The 27457-nt window shown below is 46.0% G+C and overlaps 1 long non-coding RNA gene across 1 annotated transcript in view; it reads right to left on the bottom strand.

Annotated features, from left to right (window-relative positions):
• The window catches only part of LOC138493357 (uncharacterized), an 86363-nt gene extending 73631 nt beyond the window's left edge, over positions 1 to 12732 (bottom strand). The window contains exon 1 of the long non-coding RNA XR_011276394.1: positions 12629 to 12732. This is a non-coding gene — a long non-coding RNA (uncharacterized lncRNA). The remainder of the gene's footprint in view (positions 1 to 12628) is intronic.
• Between the last annotated feature and the right edge of the window lie 14725 nt (positions 12733 to 27457).

The raw sequence follows: 27457 nt of genomic DNA, 5'->3' as shown, positions 1-27457 counted from the left end.
GGGGCAAGGGGGATTTGGGTTGGCATTAGGGACATGGGTCTGTTTTGTTAGGACATGTTGTTTGATGGGCCATGTGTCGGGGCCTGCTGGCAGGTGCCCATCAATGGGGGTGGGTGCGGGTGCAGGGGGACATAAGCCGGGGCCTGCTGGCAGATGCCCATCACAACTGGGTGGGTGGGGGTGCAGGGGGACATGAGTCGGGACCTGCTGGCAGGTGCCCGTCACTGCTGGGTGGCTGGGTGGGTGGGGGCATGAGTCGGGGCCTGCTGGCAGGTGCCCATCAATGGGGGTGGGTGGGGGACATGTGTTGGTGCTCCCAAGTGCATCCTGCCATGTGGGCTGCCCACGGGGCATGTCCATGGGTGTAGGGTAGTCCCCTGTGGTGTGGGCTGCCTACGGGGCATGCCCAGGGGTGTAGGCTAGTCCCCTGTGGTGTGGGCTACCTGCAGGGCATGGGGAGGGGGGAAAGGGCACACCCAGGAGGGCCCACACTGCCAAATCACATGTAAAAGTCCATGCGCACCCTCGGAATACACGTACCCCGCCTGCGTTAGCGAAAACGCATGTAAAAGTCCATGCGGCCCCCCCGGAATACACGTACCCCACTAGCATTAGGTAAAATGCATGGAAAAAGTCCCCCCTGTGGTGTGGGCTGCCTGTGGGGCATGGGGAGGGTGGATGGGCTGACTGCGTGTATTCTGGGGGTGCGCGTGTACTTTCACACGTGTTTTCGCTAGCGCGAGCGGGGTACGTGTATTCCGAGGGGTGCGCGTGGACTTTTACACGCGTTTTCGCTAGCACGAGTGGGGTGCGTGTATTCCGAGGGGTGCGCGTGGACTTTTACATGTGTTTTCGCTAGCACGAGTGGGGTGCGTGTATTCCGAGGGGTGCGCGTGGACTTTTACATGTGTTTTCGCTGGCGCGAGGGGGGTACGTGTATTCCGAGGGGTGTGCAAGGAGTTTTCCACGCGCTTTCATGGTTGGAGGGCTGTATGCTGGTCCACTGGCCTTTGCGCCATGTCGGAGATTTGTGCGATGTTTTTGCCGCACGGGCGGTGTTGTGGGCATTACTGCCGCTTCTGCAGGGTCGCTGCGCCGCTCTGCGCCACGGCTGGTTATGGATGTTGAAATCCATGAATACGCTGTGCGCTGAAATGGGTTTTGGCACAGGCAGCTGGCGCAGACTGCCGCATGCACACTCTGTGCGCCAGCCGCGTGTGCCACTTGTGCGCCGAATTCTATGAATTACCCCCAGACATGAAACAAGAGGGAAGGAGAAGGGAAAGGGAGGAGATTACTAACAGAACTTGTATCTATTATAGATGAATATTCAAATACTGTGTAAATCTATTCCATTTTCTATTAAATGTATGCATATAATCAAATAATGAGGCATGACATCGATCTATTCGATGGGTAGAGCACATAGAATTCCACCAAAGATTGAATGGAAGATTGGTAGCATTTTTCCAATTGCATGCAATATTATGTAAGGCAATGCTTATAAACAAGTTAAACAGAGAAGGAGTGTAGATTTGGATAATAACCAGATTGATTACAGGACCAACCATAAGATTAGCAAGTGACCCAGGTTCTGTAAAGTTCAAATTGATTGCATTTGTACCCAAACTTTAGACCAAAAAGCATGAAAATGTTTACATTTGAAGATTAAATGAATGAAATCAAAATGTGATTCATGACATGACCAACATTTGTTGGATACACCAACAATACATTTACCAATGCAGGAAGGAGTGAAGAAAACCTGGTGAAAAATAAAAAAATAAGTTTGGGTGAGCTTGGCAGCAGGAGATGTGGATTGATATATCTTCCACATTTTTGTCCAATTTTCTAGGGAGGGCTGAAGGTTCCAGTCTGTTTCCCAATGTCTAATAGTACTAGGATTAAGAGGATAAGGGGATGGGGGGCCATTTAGAAACATATAAAAATTAGCAGCTTTAATAGAGGGATTATTAATTAAAAGATTTAAAAAAGGAGAAGGCGATTTCTGCTTAAAGGTAGAAAGAAATTTAGTGATTGATTTGACTAAGGAAGTGTCAAAGGAAAGATCAGAAGTAGGATATTGTACTGAGTACATATCATTGGAAAAGGGATTAATTTAATTCCTGAAATATACCATCTGTATATAGTCAAAAGGTTAGACTTGGTGGAATTTTGTTTATTAAACCATAAAAAAGTCTTCAGGAGTTATTTTATTGAAGGAATTAGCAGGGAGTTTATTCCAAATGATCTTGAATAAGTGAAGTGATGGATAAGAAGAAATGTTGGGACAGGAAGATGTAATTAGAAAATGAGAGAGGGAAAGTGGAGAGATAATGCTGGGTTCAATAACAACCCAGAGTGGGGCTTTATCAAGGAGGGGTTCATGATGTTTAAAAACAGAAAGTTGTTTTAGAGGAAAGGCTTTATGATAAAGTTGGAAATTAGGGAATTTAACTCCAACTGAGGATTTAGGAAGTTTTAGTTTGTTAGTTATGATGCAGGTTTTTTATGATTCCAAAGAAATTTTAGAAGTAAAGACTCAAGTTTTTTGTAAAAGGAGGAATGCATTGCAGTGGGGATCATGGAAGGCGAATATAGTACGATGGGACTAATCATCATTTTGATTGTGTGTAGACGACCCCACCACAAGTGAAAAAGAGGCGACCATCTTTCAGTCATTTCAGTGACTTTTTCAATTAAGTAGTTAGATTCATAGGCCCTCATTACGACCCTGGCGTTGGACCATGGTGCTAATAGCACCATGGTCCATGCCGGTAACTTACCGACTCCGCCATGGCGGAATGGGGAATTACCGCCCCATTCCGAGGTTGGCGGGGCGGTAATTCCCCATGCCGCTATGGCCCTTCCCCATTCCCATTTTTGCCCCATAGGGCTCAATGGGAATGGGGAAGGCGCTAAGTACGGTGCCGCAAATTGCGGCACCGTACTTAGCACCAAGGTCCCTTTGCGGGTTGGTTTTTAACGCCTGCAAAAAGCAGGCGTTCAAATCTCCAACCCGCAAAGGGACCTCGTAATCAGGCGTTAAGGGGTTAACGGCGCCGCCACCTTTTACAGCGCCGTTAACCCCTTAACGCAAGGGTTGTAATGAGGGCCATAGTGGTATAAATGTCTTTAGCAACAAAAAGTCCTAAGTATTTAATATGAGATGATTGCCATGATAGACCAGATAAGGGGGTATTGACTCTATTGCAAGTATTAGTAAGGGACATAACTTCTGATTTATCAAAGTTTAATTTGCAGCCAGAGAAAACGTAGTAATCATTCATAGTGGAAATTAAATGCGAAATAGAGGAAGCCGTGTCAGAAAGATAGATTAGAATATCATCCGCGTAAGCAGAAAGTTTGGCTTCTATATTGTTTATAGAGATTCCTTTAATGCAAGAGTTTAATCTGATGTTTTGAAGAAGGGTATCCAAGGCAAGGTTGAACAATAAGGGAGAAAGAGGGCATCCTTGATGAGTACCTCTTTCAATTCTAAATGAGGATGAAATAGAATTATTAATGAGGATACAGGTGTTAGGAGAGGAGTACAGAATTTTAACAAAGTTGATGAAGTGAGGAGGGAGACCATGTCAGGTGAGTGAATGGAACATGAAAGACCAGGAAAAGCGATCAAAGCTTTTTCTGCATCGAGGGCGTTAAGGGCCAAAGGCTCATTGGAGTTTTGTGATTGTGCTAGAATGTTAAATAGTAAACTCAAGCACGAACGAAAACAGAAATCTTTACCTCCCCCCGCTGGCCGATAATCTATGGATATTCCAAACGGATGAGCTGTGGGATAGATTAATCTCCGGTGAGAACACAAAATGGTCCCACGCGTTAGTCAAACTTATCGAACTTGTGTTTGACCAGATCAACCATCTGTGTATCGATGGCTGCTCGCCACCGGACTCGGTCGCAGTTTAAAGAAAAAGGAGAGATCCAGGGATCATCAAAGAGACTACTTTAAACTGCATGGGCCAGGTTGTGGGGGAGGTTTTTTCCGTCGCCTCGTCTTTCTTGAGAATCGCATGACGACGTAAAAGCTTTTTTGACAAAACTTAGTTGTAACTGAGTAAAGTGCAATAAAAAAAAAAAGAAATAGTAAACTCAAGTTAGAAGAGGCATGACAACCTTTAATGAATCCAGATTGATCAGGATGAATACGATTAGGGAGGAAGGTTTCTAAGCATTTAGCAAGAATTTTTGCGTATATTTTTTAGTCTAAATTAATAAGAGAAATGGGACAATAGTTTTTGATAATTGAAGGATCTTTGTCTGGCTTGTGAAAAATAATAAGGAGGGCTTCACTAAAAGATCCAGGGCTTTGTCCAATAGTGACAAAGTGGGAATATAAATCTAAGAGTTTAGGAGCAATAGAATCAACAAAGGCTTTGGAAAAATCTAGAGTGAATCCTTCAGGACCAGGGGCTTTGTTAGGTTTAAGGTCAAGTTTGTCTTGTTTAATTTCTGAGATAGAAATAGGTGCATCAAGGGAAGAAGGATCCATTATGTCAGGTAAATTACCTTTTGATTAGTTTGGAGGAAAGATTTGATATTTTCCGAGTTGATGGAGGAATCTTGGATATATAATTTAAAATAAAAAAGAAGAAATGTGTCGTTTATGTACTTTGGATTAGTTAATCTGTTACCTTCAGAAGAAATTATATGGATTATAAGAAGTTTTTCTTTTTTCTTCTTGAGAAATAATGCAAGCATTTTTCGGGCTTTGTTAGAGTTATTTTAAAATTTTGTTCTAGATCTGTGGATGGAATTAGCGGCTTTGTCTGTACAAATGTTATTGAATTTGAGGCGTTTGGTCATAAGGGTTTTCAATAAAACAGGATTCGGATTAGCATAGTATGATTTTTCAAGCTATTTTATTGAAGCTAAAAGGGAATTTTGATTAGATTCAGATGTCTCTTTTTGATGGCAATGAACTGGATTATGAATCCTCTGAGTGAGGCTTTAAAAGCATCCCAGTTGTTGTGTATTGATGTATGTTCTGGAAGATTGTTAAAGAAAAATTCTCTAATAAAGGAGTTGGTTTTATCAATACAGGTTTGGTCTTTCAAAAGGAATGAGTTGAATCTCCATCAAGGTGTGAATTTATTGAGATGAGTCCATTCAAGAACAGTGGATACTAGTGCATGATCAGAAATGGTTATGGGATCAATTTCAGAATTTAGAATAGAGGGAGCTAAAGATGAATTAACAAAAATGTAATGAAGTCTAGACAAGGATTGGTGAGGTGGGTAGTAAAATGTAAAGTCAGTTATTTCAGGATGGCAGAAACGCCATGAATCAATTAAGTTACATTTTTAAATAAAATTTAGGACGCTGGATCAGGATTTAGTATTGATAAAATTGGACGAGGATTTTCGGCCCAGGACAAAATCAACTACTTGATTCATATCGTCACAAAAAATTAGAATATCAGGAGTCTTCTGAGCAAGTTTAGTCAAAAAAGAGGACCATAAAGAAGGGGAAATTAGGGGCACTAGGGCCATATACATTAATAATAGTGGCAGGAAGATTATTGATGACAGTTTCCAAAATGATCCACCTGCCTTCTGGATCTTTTTCTTCACTGACTAGAGTGAAATTTAAACATTTATTAATGAATATAGATATGCCGGCTTTCTTATTTTAGGCATTTGCAAAAACTGTGTGACTGATCCAGGGGACTTTCATTTTAAGATTCTCTGTATTAGAGCATAAATGGGTTTCTTGTAGAGAAATATCAGATTTTTGTTTAGTTAAAAGGGAAATAATCTTGCTACACTTGATGGGGTAGCCTAGTCCTTTAACATTCCATGTAGTGAGTTTAATAGACATTAGAAGACATTAAGAAAATCTTAACAGTAGATGCATATAAGGCTAAAATACAATCATAAATATAACTCCTAAAGTACACATTTAGAAATGGCAAAAAAACCAATGGAATAGAGGTTACTTAAATCAATTGAGGACTTGGCACATATAGGTAAAAACAAGAGGAGGGGAAGACGACAAAATGAGAAAATATATAAGGGAATGTAGGTGATGAGTATGAGAAGATATAAATGAAAAGAAATGTCAAAAGAGTAGAGAAGAAGTGAGCAGAAGAATAAATAAACACAAGTCTCATAGGGAATGTCGAGTGTGAACCTGGAATAAGCATAGCTAACAGAGGTAAGAGCAAAGGAGAGAATAACAATGTGACATTAGAGAATTAAACACACCAGTGAATCAATAGAGTTATAAAGGAAGTGTTATACTGAATAATGGGTGAAAGATGATACTGTAATCACATCAAAAGTAAAGACAATGAATTTGCAAAACAACCTGGTTTGTCAGGAAGTGAATTAAGGATACAATGTTTTTATTGGAGATCTAGATTTGTCTCTGAGGTGACTTGAGGTGGTTGGTATCTCCAAAGAAATTGATGAAGTTGATCTACTACGTTTGGGAGTATACTTTATATGCTGGTTCTTGGGTATTCTGAAAGTTGACACAGGGATTTGCGAATCTGATGAGAAAGAGTTGGCAACGGATTTTGGAGAAGAAGTATCCATCGGAGTATTCTGTAAAGCTTGGAGCAAGTTATAAGGTTTGTCTGGATTTGAGAATTTCTTAGTGGGACCATCAGGAATGGTGATGATCATTTTTGCTGGATCTAGTAGACCATATCTGATGTTGAGTGATTTAAGAATAGGTCTCTTGTCTAGAAATCTCTTCCTTTTAGCTTGGGTGGCACTGCAGAAGTCTGGAGAAATTAGAATTCTTTTATTTTGGGAGAGAATAGGGGATTTATTTCTGGCTGCTTGGAGGATTTGACGTGCCTGCTGATGATGGAGAAAACATGCAATGAAGGGTCTTGGTGAAGAGTCAGTTCTGGTAAAGCGAGGTCTGACCCTATGAGTTCGTTGTAACTCTAATGGTGGTGAGAAGGTGATTGCATGGATGGAAGGAATCCAGTTTATTAGAAATTTGATAGGATCATCACCTTCAGCTTTTTCAGGAATCCCATAAAAACGTAAATTGCCTCTATGATTCCTGTCCTCCAACTTTGTAACTTCACATTCCAATCGTAGTATTTTTGTTTGCATGCTTTCCAGGACTTCTACTCTGTCTTCCACAGTACAACAGTACAGTACAACTCTTTCTTCTGCTTCGTCTAATCTGCCAGAGAAAAGTTTAATGTCATTTTTGAAGCTTTAAGTTCTTGCTGAATGGAAGATGAGTGGGAGTCAAGTGTGGAGATAGAGGAACGTATGTTGCCAAGTTCTTCAAGAATCTTTTCCATACATGCATTGAAAGGCACATTTTCTGAGGATGACATTTTCGAAGATGTTAGTGGAGCTTGGGACTAATGGAAGAAATAATCAAGTGGCAGCAGAGTGATTTCTCTTAGATTATGGGATAAAGAGTAGAGTGAGTAAAGTGAGCCCAATGTAAATAGCACCAGTGAAAGTGCGGAAGGTCAATGGCACACTTAATTGGGAGGGATTCAAAGATATAATGGGCGAGGTAAAACACTACGGGTGGTTCTGAAGGAGTTCACAACAAGTCAATTAGGATCCAAGCGGGAATACATTTTATGGAAAGGAGAGAAGGTTTCAGTAATCTGTGACAAAAGCAGTCAAATTTAATACCAAAGGACTTCATATGGTGATGGTAAAACGCCTCAAATCCCCAAAATTGCGGTTGGTATGTTAAAATGAGATTGCAACTGCACAGTTCGAGAAATCTCTGGACAAAAATTACACAGGGTGTGTAAAAGTTTAAGAATTCCAGTCGCAGCGAATATGGATATTAGAAGTGTCTTACAGCCTTAGAAAAAATTATTGGGAACTGATTGAAAGCAATCCATTAAGAATGAGCATGGAGTTTCACAAATGCAAAAACCGTTCTTAACAAAAATAGGATGAAAGTAAAATACTTCAGATGTAGGGAAGTACCAATAATATGAGTTTAAATGAGGTTGTTCATTTGTAGAATTTCAAAAGATTTATTTCAAATATTTAAGATTTTGGTCTTGAATTGATAAATCTTTTCATTGCAGACGTATCAGCATTAAGCTGAGGTATTCAGTTTAGAAAACGTGCCAGCAAATGCCTTTGTAATGCAAAAAGGAGCGTTTCCCACTCTGAGCGGTTTTCCTGCAGTGCGTCGTCCTGATCAGCTGACTAGGTGTGTCGGGTTACTTCCTACTCGACGTTGTGATAGGAAGGATGTGATTTTGGACATCAGGAGGAAGATTGATCGGTGTGTGCGTGGGGGAATGGATTTGGAGTTGGCGTGGGTCCCCAGTCACAGTGGCATTTTGGGTAATGAGTTGGTGGATCTGGCAGCGGGTGAAGGTATGAGGAGGGGAGCGGTTGATGTGAGGTTGCCTTTGAGTGTGGATGAGGTGAAGGCTGTGGTGGTGAGACGGGTCATTGATGAGTGGCAGGAGAGGTGGGGGAGTGGGGTGAATGGCAGGTGGATCTTTGGTGTCCGTGGGAAAGTGTCGGTGAAGGTGGATGAGGGGAGTCTGGAATGGAGAAGGGGGGAGGAGGTGATGCTGAATCGGTTGAGAATAGGACATGTGGGGCTGAATGACTGTCTATATCGAGTGGGGAAGCGTGAGTCGAGGGACTGTGCAGTATGTGGGGTGCCTGAGACTGTGGGACATTTTCTGCTTAGATGTGAGAGACATGTTGAGGAGATAGAATTGATGAGAGTTCAGATGTGTGTGCTGGGTGTGGCTGAGCTGAGTGGGAAGGCTTTGCTGGGAAGTGACGGGGTGAGAGGCAGGAGGGGGAGCAGTGTGTTGTTGGATTTTGTGAGGCAGACGGGGCGGTGGGAGGAGTTATGAGATTGTGAGGACAATGTGTATGAATGGTGGGGGTAGGTGCACATCATCCTATTGGATGGGGAAGCGCCTGCGTGGGTCCGCCCACGCATTCAGTAATTTAGAAGAAGAAGAAGAAGAAGCTGCTGCTGCAGGCCTCACCAAAGTTCCATCCGTGTATGCGCAGATCTCGAGGAACACAGAGTTAAGGATGGGCGGCGTTTGCAAACTGAAGCTGTAATCCACCTGTACGTGTATAGCTGATGTGACAGTAAAAGTGTTTACCGGTGTTATAATGGTGCGATCAGATCCGTGAGGTAATCTAGCTCCAAGCAGTGGCGCATGCTGGCCAATAACCGATGCAAGGTTCCGATGTCAAATGAAGGTATCGGTTATGATGTAAAGTCGATCCATAGCGTGTTAAAAGAGAAATAAATCTCCTGTGCTTTGGAGCTCCTCAGGTACGTGGCCATCTTTGTTGCCACGCGGCCACACCCCCAATCCTAGCTGTCTCTAAGTTAGATTGCTGCGTATTCGATGTGAAAGAGGAAGAATTGCTTATGTTTCTCGTACTCAAATCCTGTCTCACAGCCCCTCGCAGGTTATTTTCTGACATATGCTGTGAAACGTTTGATTTAACTAGGGACAGTGATGGACGGAAAACCAGAACCTCAATACCTATCTCTTGCAACGCCTTGGCATTTTTGCTAATCCGTTCTACCATAACAAATGTGACAAAAGTGACCAAGGTCCAATTAGTTATGCCATTCAGAGTGTGCAATTCCAAACTTTCGATCTCTTTTGAAGAGATAATACACAAGTCAGGGAACTGATGAAGCAACTCGAGAAGCCAGGAGCGATTTGATAAGGGCTTGCAGCCGTAGGATTTGTTTCAACAAATGTAATGTGTTTGGCACCTGCAGATGTTTCTGGTACCCAATCCAAATTACTGGCCAATGGCAAGCGTGGAGCTGCTGCATGAGTCCCAATTAGAGCTTGAATCTTCCTCTACAGTAGTGACTGGAGTGGGCCATGGCCGAGCAAAAGGCCTTGAACTACTTGTAGGATCCACTTCTCTATGCAAGAGGGCCTGTTGACCACTGCTCAGATCCTGCATGGGTCCTAGACCCTGCTCTCCAGTAGTAGTGGCAATTATGATATTTGTATCAGGCATGCCAGCATGGAATTGCGTCGCCACAGATTGATTACTTTCAAAGTCCTCAGCAGAATTGGCCTTTGTGTCTATGTGAAGCAGTTTGGACACCAGAGATTTATGACCTACAGTTAAGTGCTGAGAAGAGAAAGGTCGAGGAACATAGAGCCATTCATCCAGAGGGCCAGAGAAATGACCAAGGGACCCACACACGCTCTCAGATGATACTATCTTGATTATCGCTAGACTCCACCTGCTTATGGGGAGAACGCATAATAAGCTGCTTATCCAATGGTTTCGTTGATTGCCGCTGCAAGGTACGCTTCTGTTTTCTTCTTAGTCGTCTTGGCTTATGACCTACCCCTGAAGCATTGTTTGAAAGAAGAATCAATTCAGAGATATGTTTCTTGTCAGCACGCCGTACCTTTTCGTAATGTGAGGGGTCATCCAAGATCATAACCTGAATTTTTAGCTCTTTATCAATGCACCTCGGTTGAACAGTTGGTACTGTTGCCCGGGCATTACTTTCAATTATCATATAAAGTAGCGTCTCGGTACTAGTATTCACCTACATCTGTTCACTCAAGGAATTTGCTAGTATCATTTTCAAATTTGCTTGTTCTTGCGCTATTGAAGCACGTAGACCAAATACCGCATCTAAAGTGACGGCAATCGAGTTCAAATTAGGATTCAATGAAGGTTCCTCCCGAGGAGAGTATGATGAGGTCGATGAGGGGCTGGAGTTATCCGAGCGAGCTTCAGATCCTGCCGTCATCGCGGGATGTTTTTTCGTGGAATTTTTTACCGTGAATTTTTTAGAAAAAGGAGGGGTTGGGGGAAACCCCCCACCCCAAAAAAATAATTAGATGGGTTTTTTTCTAAAAAAACCCGCGAAAAAACATCCCGCAATGAAATGACATGGAACCGTAGGGGAACTTGCCAGTACTAGAGCCGGCTCATTCAGTTGGAAGCTGAACAGACGCAGGGGCATAATATCCCATGATTTTCCCATTCCCCGGTTTGCCAGCTTTCAGGGGTGCTGCCTTGTTCTTAGGTTTTTTTGTAGGGACCTCCTGTTTCAATTGCCCCTGTATAGACCCTGATCGCAATGAGATGGCGATTTCTAAGCACATAAGTGCGAGGCAGCGGCGGTTTCACCGCTGTAATTCTTGTGGGGCACACCATTGACTTTACCGGTCTGACCACACGTTATTGTTCACGTGAGCACACTGTTACAAAACGTCAATTGGCAAAACTCTTGCGCTCACTGTGGAAGACTGCAAAAAGGATCCTCACGTCCGCAGTGCAGTGGACTGTTTTTGATTTTTTACTGTATTGTGCATTTGGTTCTAAAAACAAACTTTAAGCACATTGAATACATCATCATTCCATTGTTATGCCGTATAGAGGTACACACCTGCCTTAAAAACAAGTTCATACGTATACATCGATGAACAAATCGTGATAAAAGAACAGGGGAGAAGACAATTATAAAAGAAAAACAAAGTAGAAAAGAAGTCGGGGCTACCGTAGCAGCATGTCCAGCAGTCTCTCCGAGCACTGGAGCAGCGTGTGCAACAGTCTCTCCGAGCACTGGAGCAGCGTGTGCAACAGTCTCTCCCAGCACTGTAGCAGCGTGTGCAAAGCACTGGAGCAGCGTGTGCAACAGTCTCTCCGAGCACTGTAGCAGCTTGTGCAACAGTCTCTCCCAGCACTGTAGCAGCGTGTGCAACAGTCTCTCCGAGCACTGTAGCAGCGTGTGCAACAGTCTCTCCGAGCACTGTAGCAGCTTGTGCAACAGTCTCTCCCAGCACTGTAGCAGCGTGTGCAACAGTCTCTCCGAGCACTGGAGCAGCGTGTGCAACAGTCTCTCCGAGCACTGTAGCAGCTTGTGCAACAGTCTCTCCCAGCACTGTAGCAGCGTGTGCAACAGTCTCTCCGAGCACTGTAGCAGCGTGTGCAAGTCTCTCCCAGCACTGTAGCAGCGTGTGCAACAGTCTCTCCGAGCACTGTAGCAGCTTGTGCAACAGTCTCTCCCAGCACTGTAGCAGCGTGTGCAACAGTCTCTCCGAGCACTGTAGCAGCGTGTGCAACAGTCTCTCCCAGCACTGTAGCAGCTTGTGCAACAGTCTCTCCCAGCATTGTAGCAGCGTGTGCATCAGTCTCTCCAGCACTGTAGCAGCGTGTGCATCAGTCTCTCCGAGCACTGTAGCAGCTTGTGCAACAGTCTCTCCGAGCACTGTAGCAGCGTGTGCAACAGTCTCTCCGAGCACTGTAGCAGCTTGTGCAACAGTCTCTCCCAGCACTGTAGCAGCGTGTGCATCAGTCTCTCCCAGCACTGTAGCAGCGTGTGATCAGTCTCTCCGAGCACTGTAGCAGCGTGTGCAACAGTCTATCTGAGCAGCGTGTGCAACAGTCTCTCCGAGCACTGTAGCAGCGTGTGCAACAGTCTATCTGAGCAGCGTGTGCAACAGTCTATCTGAGCAGCGTAGCAGCGTGTGCAACAGTCTCTAAGGCCTTAAGGTTTGTTAGCCCGCAATGGATATTAGTGCTTCCATCCATATGTGGTAAGCTGCAGCTGTTATAAACATGGATTCCGCATTGATTAGGGTGCTCCAAAATTGATCTTACACAATATGACTGCTGACACTTACGAATAATTTATAGCTTTTCCAGTACTGTGGTCCCAGGACCGGGCAAGCAGTTAGCAAGTCCCGACAAGTGCGCTCCTCTGGCTGGGTGTGTGCTGAACATTCCCAGACCCAAGTTCAAATGCCAGAACACCGGAACACTCCAGCACTCCGCGGATAAAAGCGCATTAATAGGCTCGTCCCACTTCCTCCTTTGCAGTAGCCACGGAAAAAAGACTTGATTCAGGGAAATGTTCAACATGACTGGCATGACGTTGCCCCTCAGCCAGACACCAGAACACTCCGGCAAGCTATTCATGTTTAAAATGACAACCCGTTCTTCCATAAATGCAAAATACAAGATTATCCTGCGCCTTGCGGACATCGCAGAAGCAGAGAAGGCTAGAAGCGCTAAATAATCGTGCTTGGAGATTTGCCCCTGTCATCTGAGTGCTTTACCCAATTGTATAAATCGTGGGCTGGTGCCTTGTCTGAATGGGATTTGTGGAGCCGGCTTCTTCTAAAGGTTTGAGGCATTGGAGAGCTGTGACATCCTAATTCATGACCCCAATATTGTGGGAGTTGGAATGCGTGGTGGTAGAGGAGGCGCCTGTATCTCTAGACTGCCCCAAGGTCAATTGCATATAAGATGTAAGGTCGTGTAAGGCCTGCTCAGGGCTCAGGGCTCAGTCCCTCCAGTACTCACCCCTTTAGTGGAAAGTAAATTGGCCACTTTTTAACAAAATGTTGTACTACATTTTTTACAGAAACAAGTCAGATGGTGGGCTGGGATTCGAGGAAGCGGTAGCTGAGGGGGAAATGTGTGGCCCCCGCCCCGCACTCTGCAGTAAATTATTTACTAAAACATCAACCATTTTACTTTCGGCCAAAAGAATGTGGTGTTCTAACATAGATCACTCCCAACTATAAGTATGAACGTCATTGGCAGTGGTACTAAAAGGACAAGTCGTAGCTTTAAGGAGGCGTCCCTCAAGAGGGGTGAACCAAGGGTAGCACATGGAGGTGTCTTGGCCAATGGAGTAGGCCCGCAAAGGGTGGCAGGAGTTTGGCATCTGCTCTCCCTTGGCTTTCATATCTGTACCAATGTTACACCATTTCTTACAAACTCCTGTTACGCAACTGTACACAGCACAGGGCCAGAGGCTACTTGAAGCAGAGGCTGTTGGGCACGATAAGTTCCTTTATCTGGAAGTCAATAGTCAAGACAGGAACCACGTATACCCCTTCTGGAAAACTGGACTCCTGGAGGTAATGGAATCATCTTTGAACTGGAAAGCTTTGGAGTGCTCAGCTTTGGCACGAAACCAAATGATGAGCTGTGTTTACCTCCTCCCTAGAGGTGCAAGTAAAAATGCTAAACTGGCCCCAAAAGTATATTCAGTGTTTTTCACTGTTCGGAAGGGAAGCACAAGTGAACCCGTACAGTACGGTACGGTGTTAAACCGGACTCGCAGTATTCCATTGGAATTTATTTATTTATTTATTTATTTATTTATCTAGTTATTTATTTATTTATATATTTATATAGCGCACCAAACCCAGAGGTATCTAGGCGCTTACCGCAGGAAAGTATTTCGACAGCCACCTCTGAATGAGATGGGCAGCAAAAACAGAAGTGTTGGTCACACAGCATTTTTAACGTTGCTGCCCAACGTGTAATGACCACAAAAGTTTGGAACACAATAATGGGCCTCATTACGACCCTGGCGCTAAGTGAAAAACGATGGCGGTAAATGGTTACCGCCATCGTTTTCCGCTAGGTCCGATCATGACCCGTGACCGTTAACTACGATGCCATTAGCGGCATCGTAGTTAACGCTACTGCTAACTGCGCTAAGGGTGCGCGCACGTGACCGGCCACACCGTACTTAGCGCCATGGCGGAAAGGTACGCAAATGCCGACCCAAGCGGACATGCACCTAACGCCATCACCCAGCCCGTTAAGTACCTTACCGCCATGGTGCTAATTACGCCATCGCGAACCAACCGTAAAGGGCCATGTAAAGTGAATGCAGCTGCCACAGGTGCACAGAAACAGCACAGGTGAAGGCAATACAGACTCAGGAAGTACAAAAAGAGCACACCCCACCCCTTCCCACACCCAGTCACACTCCACAATGATACCAATACGACTAGCAATGTTGGGGCTGGAGGACCTGATAGCAATGCATGTGCTACAACAGCAACAACAACAACAGGCAGCACAGAGGAGACGCAGGAGGAGAAGGAGGGCAAGGCAGGCCCAGCAAGCCCCACCAGCACAGCCAGTGCCACCACGCAGGCAGCCCCCAATCCCACGCATCAGAGCCTATCCATTCAACCTCACTGCTGAGCAGATCCACACCCTGTACCGTTTGGACCGGGACACCATCACCGCCATCGTAGACATGATACACAACGACATCGTCAGCATGATAGAAACTCCAACCGCCATCCCCCCCTACTGAAGGTAGTGTCTGTACTCCACTTCCTGGCCACAGGCACCTACCAGCACACAGTGGGGCACTTGCATGGCATTTCACAACCACTATTCTCACGAACACTCATCCAAGTGCTCGATGCCCTCCTCAAGCACAGGGACGACCACATCTCATTACCACGGACTGCCCAGGACATTGCAAACACCAAAGTGGGTTTCCATGCACTAGCCGGCATACCCGGTTGCATTGGTGCCATCGACTGCACCCATGTGGAATTGGTGGTTCCACGTGCCATGGAGGTACCGTACCGCAACCGGAAACAGTTCCACTCAATCAACGTGCAAATGGTCTGTGACTCCAACAAGATCATCACACATTGTTGTGCCCGATTCCCCGGATCAACCCATGATTCTATGGTCCTGAGGAACTCCACAATACCACGCTACATGGAGCGACATGCAGGCCCAAGATCCTGGCTACTCGGTGAGTCCTATGTCATGGAAGTGGGCAGGTGAATGACGTACCGATGCATACTCCACCTGGCTGAAAAGGGGGGGGGGTAATGATGCATACTCCACCTGGCTGAAAGGGTGGGGGGAATGATGCATACTCCACCTGGCTGAAAGGGGGGGGAATGATGCATAATCCACCTGGCTGTGAGCAACACAGAGAACGGAGACAGAGGATGGGCACTCACAATGCACTCAACCCCTCTGCATACATTGGGTGATGGCATGCAAAACAGGCCATGGGAGCCATGAGCATATACTGGTTGCATTGTGTGAATCAATTAGTGCATGGAGAAGTGAGCCGAAGTAACAGTTGGATGCAAGCCATGGTGGCACATCATGTTCTTGATCAGATGACATGACGGACACATACATTCTCGCCTACATACAGGTGATGCAGGCTATCCCCTGAAGAGGTGGCTCCTTACACCAGTCCGGAACCCGCAGAACCAGCACGAGGAGGACTTCAACCGTGCACATACACGTACTCGTGTGGTCATAGAGCAGACATTCGGCCTATTGAAGGCACGGTTCCGAAGCCTCAGCAGGTCTGGTGGGGCACTCCTGTACCACCATGAGAAGGTGGCAAAGATCGTCATGGCATGTGTCATGCTACACAATATGTGCGTCAGACGGAATGTGTCCCTGCCCCCTGACGCAGAACTGCAACCACCTGACGATGAGGATGAGGAGGGTGCAGATGGGGCGGCACCCCATGGAGGAGGCGACGCACAGGAGGGGCATGCAATGCGCCAAAGTATCATCGACCACTGCTTCTAGCACACACGGCTGGTGTGAATCACATGGAGACTGCACTTGGGGCACTGTGTGTCTCTGGGACATGCACACTGTGGACTGTACACCAATAAAGCACACATATGCAATGAAAATGTCCACACATTTCATTTTGGGAAAGAAAAAAGTGTATTTAAACTATGAAACGTCGTGACACACCCCCTTCCCCCTCCCCCCTGCACACCCCAACACACCCCCTCCCCCCTCCCCCTGAACACCCCAACACACCCCCTCCCCCCTCCCCCCTGAACACCCCAACACACCTCCTCCCCCCTCCCCCCTGAACACCCCAACACACCCCCTCCCCCCTCCACCATGGAATCCCTACGAAGGTCCGGTAGTGTCTGTGCAGCAGGGTGTGCAGTAGTCCTGCTCGACTGTCAAGCCACTAATGTGAATCCCCTCCCCTGGCCCCCGGGGCACCCCTGCCCGTGCTGCTTAGATTGCGCCCTGATCTGCGGATGGGGCTGCTCTGTGCCGAGCTGGTTGATGAGGAGGGTCCGGCCTGCACATCTGGACGCATGTCCCTGATGGTCTGAACAAGTTCTGTGAGGACATTGCGCACAGCCGCGAGTTCCGTGCATATGTCCTTTGTGGAGGACTCTATGGCAGCTGTGACTCGGTCTGCCAACCTCTCCATGCCATCCCTTGCCACCCCACACTGTGCAACATGTTCGTTGAGGAGGGCGTATAGCTGCTGCTGGCGGGTAACTATATCTTCAAGTGTCTGCTGGTTCCGCTGGCCCATGCCCAGTGGCATTTGTATGTCCATTGGGCTGCTCACCTCAGGCTGGGGGGATGGGGTGGCTGGCCAGTCCTCAGCCTCCGACTGCCCCTGTGTGGCATCCGCCTGCAGGGGGCTTAGGGATGTGCAGGGGGAATATGGCTGGGCAGTGGGCCTTTCCTCATCGATGACCTCGATGCTGCCTGCCTCACTGTCGGAGGTTGCCGCTATGGCAGCGATTTCACCCAGGGTGCTGCTTGCAGCAGAGCCTGTCCCTTCAGTGGGCACGACTAGTGACATGTGCGGTGTTGCTGCTGGGTCTGTGTTTGCTGTTGTGGGGGCTGGCACTTGCCTGTCCTCTTCCCCAGGCAGGGTTTGTGGCTGCTGGTGTGTTTCCTTTAGGACGGCTGAGGTGGATGCCTGTGGCCTGGCCCTCTTGGTGGATCTGGATGCAGTGTTGTCCTCTTCCTGGAGGTCTGTGCCAGATCCTGTGGTGGACCAAAGGAGGGATAGTGTTATTGATGGGTCCGCGGACATTGGTCGTGCATTGTGAGGGATGACATCTATACAGTGGGTACATGCAGCACATTTCAGGCAGGGGCATACAGGTTTTGTGCCTTTTGTGTGAAGGTAGCATGATGGTATGTGTGTGCCAGCAGTTAGGGTGTGCATGCTGCATGTGTACAGGGTGGAGTCTGGATGTGTCTGTGGACATTCACCTGCCGATGTGTTGCATATGCACTATGGGGCTACATGGTACTTCACATGATAGGACTTTGTTGAGTTTAGCATGGCTTGCTCTGGCCACCTACCTGCATCTCCTGAGGTCGGCACTCCTCTCTCCATCCCTCCGACACCTTGGATGCTCTCCATCCCGATGGTGGATGCACATATTTCCTCCCATGCTTGCAGCTTTATGGGCGATTCGGATCCACCCCCAGTTGACGTGCCTAGGTTCCGGTTAGCTGAGAGGATGCTTCGGACACGGAGCCTCAAGTCGTCCCAGCGCTTTCTGCACTGCTGGGCAGTGCAGGGTACGGCCCCCACTGCACTCACACGCTGTGCCACTACGGCCCATATGGCCTTCTTTTTCGCTATTGCCGGCCTTGTCATCTGCGCGGAGAATACAGCTGCAGCATTTTCTTGCAGGGTCTCTGCGAGCATGGTTAGTTCCTCCTTTGAGAAACGGTCTTGGCGCTGCCGGTCATATGCTTTTTTAACTACTTTGGGCATTTTTACTTGGCTAATTGGGTGGGTGATGGGTGTGGATAGGTGTCAGGGTTGGATCAGGTATGGTTGTGGAGGATGGCAATGGATTGTGTTTTTAAAGATGGCCGCCGTGCAGTTTCCCGTTCCGCCGCGATGACGCTATTTCCGGTTCCGCCTATTTACGGTGACCGCTAATTACGGTGACCGCTAATTGCGGTCGCCGCTATGGTGTGTGTGGCGGTAGTGCTCCTTGCGCGGCGTGCGATGGCGGTAAGGGCCGTTTTTGGCCCATTTACGCCATGCCGTACTTTACATTAGTGCCATGGCGTAATGCACGTGCCCGATGGGTCGGAATATGCCGCACTTTACGCCATCGACCCACGGCGTAAACGTTGATTACGCCATGGCGGTAATGTTCGGTACTTACCGCCAGGGTCGTAATGAGGCCCAATGTCATTTCACAATTCTCTGGCATTGACAAAGGAAACGTTGCAAAAAGTGGTCAAATAAACTGACTTCAGTTCGTCAAAGCAAAACGGGCCTGTGCTTTGCAGTAAAACTACAGTGCTACAATTTCCAACATATGTTACAGAAATTGACCCATATCTCTTAATGAAGAGATGTGGTCGTGTTCCTAGTTAATTGGATTGCCACATTTTTTAAAAGCATTTCTAAACCCTCCCAATGAGGCCAGCTCTATGGGTCGGGGTTCTTTAATGTGAGTCGTGTGATCCCTTGCCGGGCTCCTGCTGCACATTCTTGTGTGTCTGATCTTTGCATTGGGAACTCTATGTCTGGGGGAGTTATCCAGTAACCAGAGGGTGGGGAAAGGGCCTTGAATGAGGCTGTGAGTTCCCAGGTCCGAAGGCAAGGGAGCCATCACCTGACAGGGAGGAAAACAAAGCGCATACGCAGCTGCCTTCTATTTCTGACTTCAGTGTCAAGCTATTGATCAGGTTCAACCAAGTTCATCGTCTACAGCATCATTGTGTCTGGATTATTAATAGGCTTCACATATGATGGAAAGTAACGCCTAACGGACGCCATAAGGCTTTGCTCCTCAGAAAGGTGTTCAGTGAGGCGGCCTGCCGAGTTCCTTGATAATGCCACAGAAGTCCGAGGTGAATTGCACTATATTGTTTAGTGAACATAAGAGGGTATTTTATTCCATATAATACATGGTCACATCACTATCCCCTGCCTGTTGCTCTCTGGATGCAAGAGAGTTTGCATGTGTTGGCATGTGGAATACCTATAAAAACTCTGCAGTTTAAAAACACATAGTAGCATGTAGCTTGTAACATGTTGCTTTAAAGACCGATTTTGTGTTCTTAAAATGAGCGTTTGCGCAGATATGTATCAGCTTTCTTGTTTTAAACAGCAGCAAACAACAAAAAAGAACATTCGGCCATGAATGGGCCCTGATCCACGGATGCTTGGAAATTGCCACCGAAAGTTAGTTCAGAAGAAATGAATCTTAAAAGCTATGCATGCATTTAATGACGTCCCTAAGCTGGATTTCTTCTCTCCGAGCTGGCTCCGACAGCTGCATTGTGACACCAGCAAGTGACCGCAATAGTCTATTACGGGTGAGCAGTAATGTCCTGTTCCTATTACAGATGAGTAGTGATTTCACAACTAGACTTTAAATGATAGGATCAAGTATCCCACGATGTATGCTACAAGGTAACTGCAAGTCACAGAGGGGTCCCGAGACCAAATGGAGGAACGAGACAGACAGCTGAGTGGCTTTGGAAGGTCTAGGACTTGTGTGGTTACTTGCAATATTCTTATAATATATGGCATGCTAGGATTTCTTGTGTCCCATGCTCGTCCAGGAGAAGGAAGGCACGCACCTCGTTGGCAGCATAGAAAGTGTGAAACATCCAAGCTACCCACCACTGGCCACCCTGAGACCAAACACGGAACTCGGGGCATTCACCAGCATCACTACCCGTCTCCGGACACTACAGAATTCTCATTCTCTCTCTGTCCCTCTCCCTCTCTCTCCCTCTCCCCATCCCCCTTCCACCTCTCTCTCTCTCTCTCTCTCTCTCTCTCACACCAAGAGACCCACCGCGGAACTCGGCACATGACACCACTACCAGTCTCCAGACACCAGAGAATTCTCTCTCTCTCTCTCTCTCTCTCTCTCTCTCTCTCTGTCTTTCTGTCTCTCTCCCTCTCCCTCTCTTTCTCCCTCTCTCTCGCTCATAATACAAATGTTCCACTTGTCTTACTGAGCAGAACACATTATCAAAACCTACAATAAACCATATCAAATATTTTCTGAAATGTTACCATTCCAAGATGGATAGTCTGGTACCTCCCTTTTGCACGCTTACTAGTATGAAAAAGGGGAAGGAAACAACACTAATGAGGGCTACTGGCTGCTTCGCATAAAATCAAAGAGCATTATAGGACCATAAGAATGGCCACAGACCTTTACATTTGACACCTATGTATGTGTTAAAGGGTCAGAAGCGTGAATCACTAAGTACATGATGCACACTGGGCTTGGTGCTTATTTCATCTTTCACAACATTCACTTTCAAGTGTTTATAACCATAACCAATATGTATTAACTCAGGCAGCTCCAGGATTTGGATATGAGGATTTTGATTTGACTGTCTGTTTCGAGTAGGGAAGCGTGAGTCGAGGGATTGTGCGATGTGTGGGGTGCCTGAGACTGTGGGACATTTTCTGCTTAGGTGTGAGAGACATGTTGAGGAGAGAGAATTGATGAGGGTTCGGTTGTCTGCGCTGGGTGTGGCTGAGCTGAGTGGGAAGGCTTTGCTGGGAGGTGACCGGGTGAGAGGCAGGAGAAGGAACAGTGTGATGTTGGATTTTGTGAGGCAGACTGGGCGGTGGGAGGAGTTGTGAGTTTATGGGAGCAAAGTACTGATTGGTGGGTCTGGTGCACATCATCCTTTAGGATGGGGAAGCGCCTGCGTGGGTCCTCCCACGCATCTGATAATTAAGAAGAAGAAGAAGGATTTTGATTTGGCTGTTTGGAAATGATTTCTGAGACATTGGGGTTGGAGTGCTGGCAAAGGCTCAATTAAACCAGCATTTAGAAGAGATGGGGCTGAGAAGAAAAGACAAATCAAAGATCTACTTGGAGGATTACATGAACTTCTCACAATCTCTCATTTACCCTAGCATCCCTCATCCTCGTCACAGTCCTTCATTACCATTACCCCAGCAACCCTCAGCCTCATCACAGTCCCTCATTACCTTTACCCCTACATTCCTTATTCTTATCACAGTCAATCATTAGCCCTGCATTCCTTATCCTTGTCACATTCCCTCATTACCCTTACTCCAGCATCCCTCATTCTCCTCACAGTACATCCTTATACTTATCCTGTATTTCTGATCCTCACCAAAGTCTCCTGCTCATCAGTCTCTCGTTACCATTGCAACCCTCACCCAGGTTTCTCCCAAGCCATGCAGCCTTTATCATCGTCGCAGTCCCACATAAACCTTCCATCTATCATCATCCTCACAGTCCCTCAATACCACTGCATCCCAAATCCTCGACACAGTCCCTGGTTACCAAAGCATCACACACCCTTGTCACAGTCGCTAATTATCATTGCAGCCCTCGTCTTCGTCAGTCACTCATAACCAATTGCATCCCATCATCTTTACCACTGCATTCCTCATCCATGTCAAAGCGCCACAACACAACTGCAACAACCCCCACATCCTTTACCCTGCATCCCGTATCCTCATCAGTCCCTCACTACATTACAGCAGCATTCCTCGTCATAGTCACAGTTCCTCATTACTCTTCACCCTGCATTCCTACTCGTCTCTCATAGCCCTAACTGCTGCCTCTCTCCTCCTTTTCATAGTATCTCATTACATTACCTTATGCCTGGCATCCCCCATCGTTGTCACAGTTCCTCATTATGCTAGCATCTCCCATTCTCATCACAGTCTCTCATTTACTGTGCCACACCATCCTCGCCATGGTCCCGCGTGATAAAAGATTAATTCATTAATGCTGGCAAGTCGAGAATTATGTCTAGGACAGGGTTGTCCAACTCCAGACCTCTCGGGCCGGATCCATGCCGGGTTTCAGGATACCCCTGATTAATAATCATGAGATAAATTTGCATGCAATGATTCTACATGCATGCACATTTATCCTCATGAATATTAATGAGGGATATCATGAAAAGCTGCCAGGATTCTGGCCCTATAAAGTACAAGCAGGGTTGGAATTTGACCATTTGGGTATGTGAGTTGAGTCATCATGGTGCTAGAGGAAGCAGGAATGGAAACGCAGGTAGCTTTGCAACAGGCAGTGAATGGGAAACTACATTTTACAAGGATAACTAGAGCCGCATTCCTGTGGAAGCTTTGGAAATGGGTAGTACTAGAGCTGTCTCTTCAAAAGTCTTGGAATTTATGAGAACCGAAAATCAGATTGAACTAGGGTTTTGAGTGGTACCCAGAGAGCACTGACGTCATGTCTGGCAGAGGAGATCGGCGGCCGAGTCCATTCCGCTAAAGCCGTTTTGCCTTTGGGTTAGAATGTGTTTGAGTGACCATGCTGCATTTTATCGTTCTGCGATTAGTGATGTAATGATATGATATGGTATTTATAACGCGCCTATACACAAGTGTTTCAAGGCGCAACGAGGCAAGGGAGGGGGAACAGAGGGAAGACAGAGACAACAATCTTACTTGGTCAGGTGAAATTGAGATCGCACAAGTGCAGGGGAGGGGGAAAGGGAAAGTGGGGGGAAAAAGGGGAGGGGCAGTGCAGTACATAGGATGAACAATAATAAATAAATAGAATAAATAAAAGAATAGGTAAAAAGTGCGGCCAGCTTGTGTCAAGTGCAGTTTTGAGTGCAGACATCAAGTCTCAGGAGCTAGTGGGGACTGTAGGGAAGGGATACAGAAACAGCCCCAAGTGCAGGGGTTGCCTTGGAGGCAGTGCAGGTGTGCGGCTGGTGGGCTAGGGGACCTGAGCCCGAGATCAGAGAGTAGCCAGGTAACCAGTGCAGTTTGAGTCTGGAGTTCAACAGGGGAGAGGAGGAGAGAAAGCAGAAGCAAAGAGGAAGGCCGTGAGGTGCTTCCAGAACCAGAGATGGTTCTCCTCAAGTTTAAGGGAGGCAGGGAGGCTGTTCTTGAGGGAGGCCCCAGCCATAGAGATCTACCACCAACTCGTTGGTTGGGAAAGCGACTGACCCTGAGGGAGTTGGAGGCGGATGAGCGAAGAGCTTGCGAAGTAAGATATTTCGGAAGAGAGAGTTGAAGGTATTGCGGCCCCAGAAGGCCTTGTGGACAATGCAGAGGGGTTTGAACTTAATCCTCACAGCCACTGGGAGCCAGTGCAGAGATTTCAGTCCTGGAGGGATACAATCCCTGGGCTTGAGGCCAAGGACAAGTCTTGCAGTCCTGTTCTGGATGAGTTGCAGAGGGCGGAGAGTAGAAGCAGGCCGATTTAGAAAGAGGGTGTTGCAGTAGTCCTGTAGTAAGGATGGAGAGACAATACTGTGTCTCAGTTGCATTGAAAGCCACCCTGCGACTCTGAGAATATTGGAATCACCCAGATCGCTTAAGAATGAGGCAACCAGTATTCTGAAACAGACATATTGGGTCTTGAAGGAAGTAGCTAAGCATCAGAAAGTTGGGCGTGCCAGGTGCGTTGGAGACGTGAGCTTTCTCTGGAGGATGCAGGCAAGGTCTCTATTCACACGTGCCAGAATAGGGATGTTACCAGTTTGCCTTGTGTTGGGGAGGTTGAGCAAATTGAGCAAAGGGAAGTGGAGACTTTTGTGCCCTTCCTTTTTTTGCCACAATCATTCAAGTTTGAGACCTGTATGGTTAAGGAACATTTTGAGAGCTGAGGGGTGCGTACGGTGGATGAGGCTTATGTGTTTTTAATGTAGGCCTCTAGGCCGGTGGTGGCATATGCGGTTTCCTGTTACTTAAAAAGAGCCTGGGATCACAAGGCACAGATGTATAGGAAAGTGGGAATACAGTTGTATGAGTCTTGTGGGGTGCATTAAAATGCCCCAAATAGAAGTCCCTTCCACATGAATGGCAGGCATTTAAACACTGCAACAAAAACGGCCTGGCTTTTTGCTTTTGTTTCATGTAAAGTTAAAGAGTCATGTAGAAAGGGGCCTACCTGTCATTATCAATGAACAAGCAGCAGATTGATTTACAAAAGAAGGAGGAATCAAAGAATCCTTTAACCTGGAAAAAAGGATGTTTCAACATTGAAAGCAAAAACGGCATGCACATGTGTTTGCAAATAGAAACAGCTTTAAAAAGACAAAATGGGAAAAATATCACTGCTCACAGAAAAATGTCAGGAAAGCAAAACATGATGTGTGGGCTGACCAAGGCAATGTATATTATGTTTCACCCACAAAACTCCAGTGACATTTAAAGTAGACACTCAGTCTTCAGGAAAAACCTGTTCTGACTGACAGCAAAACTTCACAAAGGAAAGCCCCGCTTCAGCTGGATGTCACATCTCACATCTAATAACCCGCAATAAAATGTGGTCCTGCTAAAGGCGTCAAAATTAAGTATCCTCCAGACCTACTGACTAGGGAAGCAAGGACGTCAAGAGAAAGCCATCCTTGGCTGGAGCATGACTAAAAGGTGTGAATCCTTGTTACACCCAGTTCAAAGGCTGACCCAGAGAGACATATAGCATTGGGGGATGAAGCAGCCCTCCCTTTTGCTGCACAGGAACACTCACAATTATTTAAAAAATACTTTTTTCATCATAGGCATTTAGCGCAGCAACCATACTGTGGATTGATTTAATTTTTACACCATTTTTCATGTAATATCCAGGCGGTTATGGGAGTATGAAATGCATCTATCTGTGACTCTGGGAACTGTAATTGCCAGTTAGACTAGGTTTTTGGCTGATCTGAACATGTTACAAATGTGAGAGTTGGTGAAAATGTCGAAAATGAAATTAGGAATATTCTTGATAACTTACATATTCATAACTACTGTACTTTATGAAAATGACAAGAATGTGACAAATGGCCATGCAACATCGTACGGATTTGGCGGTCGGCTTATTTAATTCCGCATTAGCAGCTAAAAACATAAAATATGTTTCGTATGGCAGTTGCTAGTACAATTATGAAGTTGTGATACATAACTAGTTTTTGCCAAAAAGTTGAAAGAAGAACAAAGGATGATGGCAAATGGGAAAAGACAGATGTTGGTCCAAACCACTAAACCAATCCTGACTGGGGCGGAGAGAGAGAGGATAACTTTCCAATCCTAGCGGCAGGGATTATTGCAGGGTACTTTCTCTAGGTTGTAAAATTGGTTATGTCATTTCTGCCATATAAGGGGGACTGTACTAGGATAGGGGACACACAAAAACCGGGGAGACAGAAAAAGGATAACAGAGAGAAGGCTGCTGAAACTTACCATCTTTGAGAGTGGAGTGACCATACCCCTGCCCTATCTATCCAGAGTGTCCTGAGATGCAACTGGCTTTCCTGAACCTTAAACAAAGGCTTGCTATGTAAGTAACAATAACCCCAGCACTAAATTACATAAGCCCTTCATTCTTGTAGCATTGCAGCAAATATTTCCCCATGGAAAATTCCCCATTGAAAATTCCCCATTGAAAACCCCAATTGCCATTGCATTTCAGTCATCTCCCCATTGAAGGATCTCTTGTTTGCCTGTGTATGTTAGCATATCCCATTGAAAACCCCTAATTTGTCTGTGTAAATCCTTAGTATTTCTGTAAGTAAAACAATTAGTTCAGCCATTGAATTTCACGGGATCGGGATTTGTGGAATCTGAAACCAGCAATATTTTCCCCAGTGATTTTGTTATTTGTTATAGTTATTAAGTGCGGCCCAAAAGATGTAATCCCATTGTGATCTGGGAAACTAATTGGTCCGTGTGTTTAAATTGGGCCCTGATAAACGAATTTCCAAAATCGATTTACCTTGCGTGAGCTACCCCTTTTTCCAGAGCCTACCTGTCATTTGCAGCCACGGGAAAAACAAATTCCAGTTGCATTTTTCTTTTCTATTGCCCACGTGTTGAGTTTCCTAAAAAACAATTTTCCTAATCTATTTCTATTTTCCGTTGGGTGTGCTGGCTATTATTCCCCAAAGCCCTGCCTGTCTCCTGAGTGTAAGCAGTACAAGCCCTTTCTGTTCTGTCCCATAGCCGGGTGCCAAATCATTGAAACCCCATTCTTTCCATTGTGCTTCAAAACGAATGTTCCCCTTCTTTGCTGGCTCCCCATTTGGTGTCTGTGGGTCCAACCCCAACACCAATTTGTCCCCTGTATTCCTACTCCTTGCAACTGCCTTCCATTCAAAGGAATCAAGTCCAATTGATGTTTGGGGGTTGAGTGTCGCAGGGGGAGTGCTTAACCTTCATGCAATCATTTTGAGTTGAATTGTTTTTGTCTTGCTTTGTCATTAGAAAAGGAAGTAGTATCACAGTATATCTTAACCTGGTTGCCTTCTAGAAATCGTTGTATTTGTGTTAGCACAGCATTGATGGCTGTAGTAATTGGTTGATGTTCCTTTGACATTAAATAATAAATGAATAAATATCTTATTGATACACATCAGCCTGGTTCCTAGTCCAGGGTGTTTGTGGAGGTTGGGTGCGAGACGGGTTGGAGGCCTACTCAAAATGAATCCGTAGTATACAAAAAAAAGAAAGAACATTTTATCGTGTGACCACATTCATTTCAGGGGAAGGAGGTCCCTGTTTTGCGTGTGCCGTGTAATAAACCGTGACATACTGTTTCTTTCATTTGTTTATTTTTTTGGCTAACTTAGAATTTTAAGAAAGTGGGGCATGCATTGGTTTTATCCAAAGGCAAGGATTCCTTTTAGTACTATGATCTTTTATCTTGCTGTATTTGTTTATTGTTGCACTGAATACACTTTATTGATTGTAAATATGGATTTCCAGAGCCAGTCGTGCAGGAGGGTTCTGAGAAGTCACCCTAGTTAGAGCATAGGGTCATTGATAATTAGGTCTAGCCAAATACTAACAAGGTAACATAGACTGAGCTGGAAGGAAGTCTTCAGGATACATGAGGGTGGTGTACCTGACAAGGGAGCAAGAGGTCTTTAAAGTCTGCCTGCAACAAGCTTTAGCAAAACCAATAGGTTGGATATAATTGCAGAGTGAA

Source organism: Ambystoma mexicanum, chromosome 10 (assembly GCF_040938575.1).
Source record: "Ambystoma mexicanum isolate Mex_15411 chromosome 10, UKY_AmexF1_1, whole genome shotgun sequence".
Lineage (NCBI taxonomy): Eukaryota > Metazoa > Chordata > Amphibia > Caudata > Ambystomatidae > Ambystoma > Ambystoma mexicanum.
The sequence above is the reverse complement of the archived record's forward strand: the minus strand, read 5'-3'. Positions and strand labels throughout refer to the sequence as shown.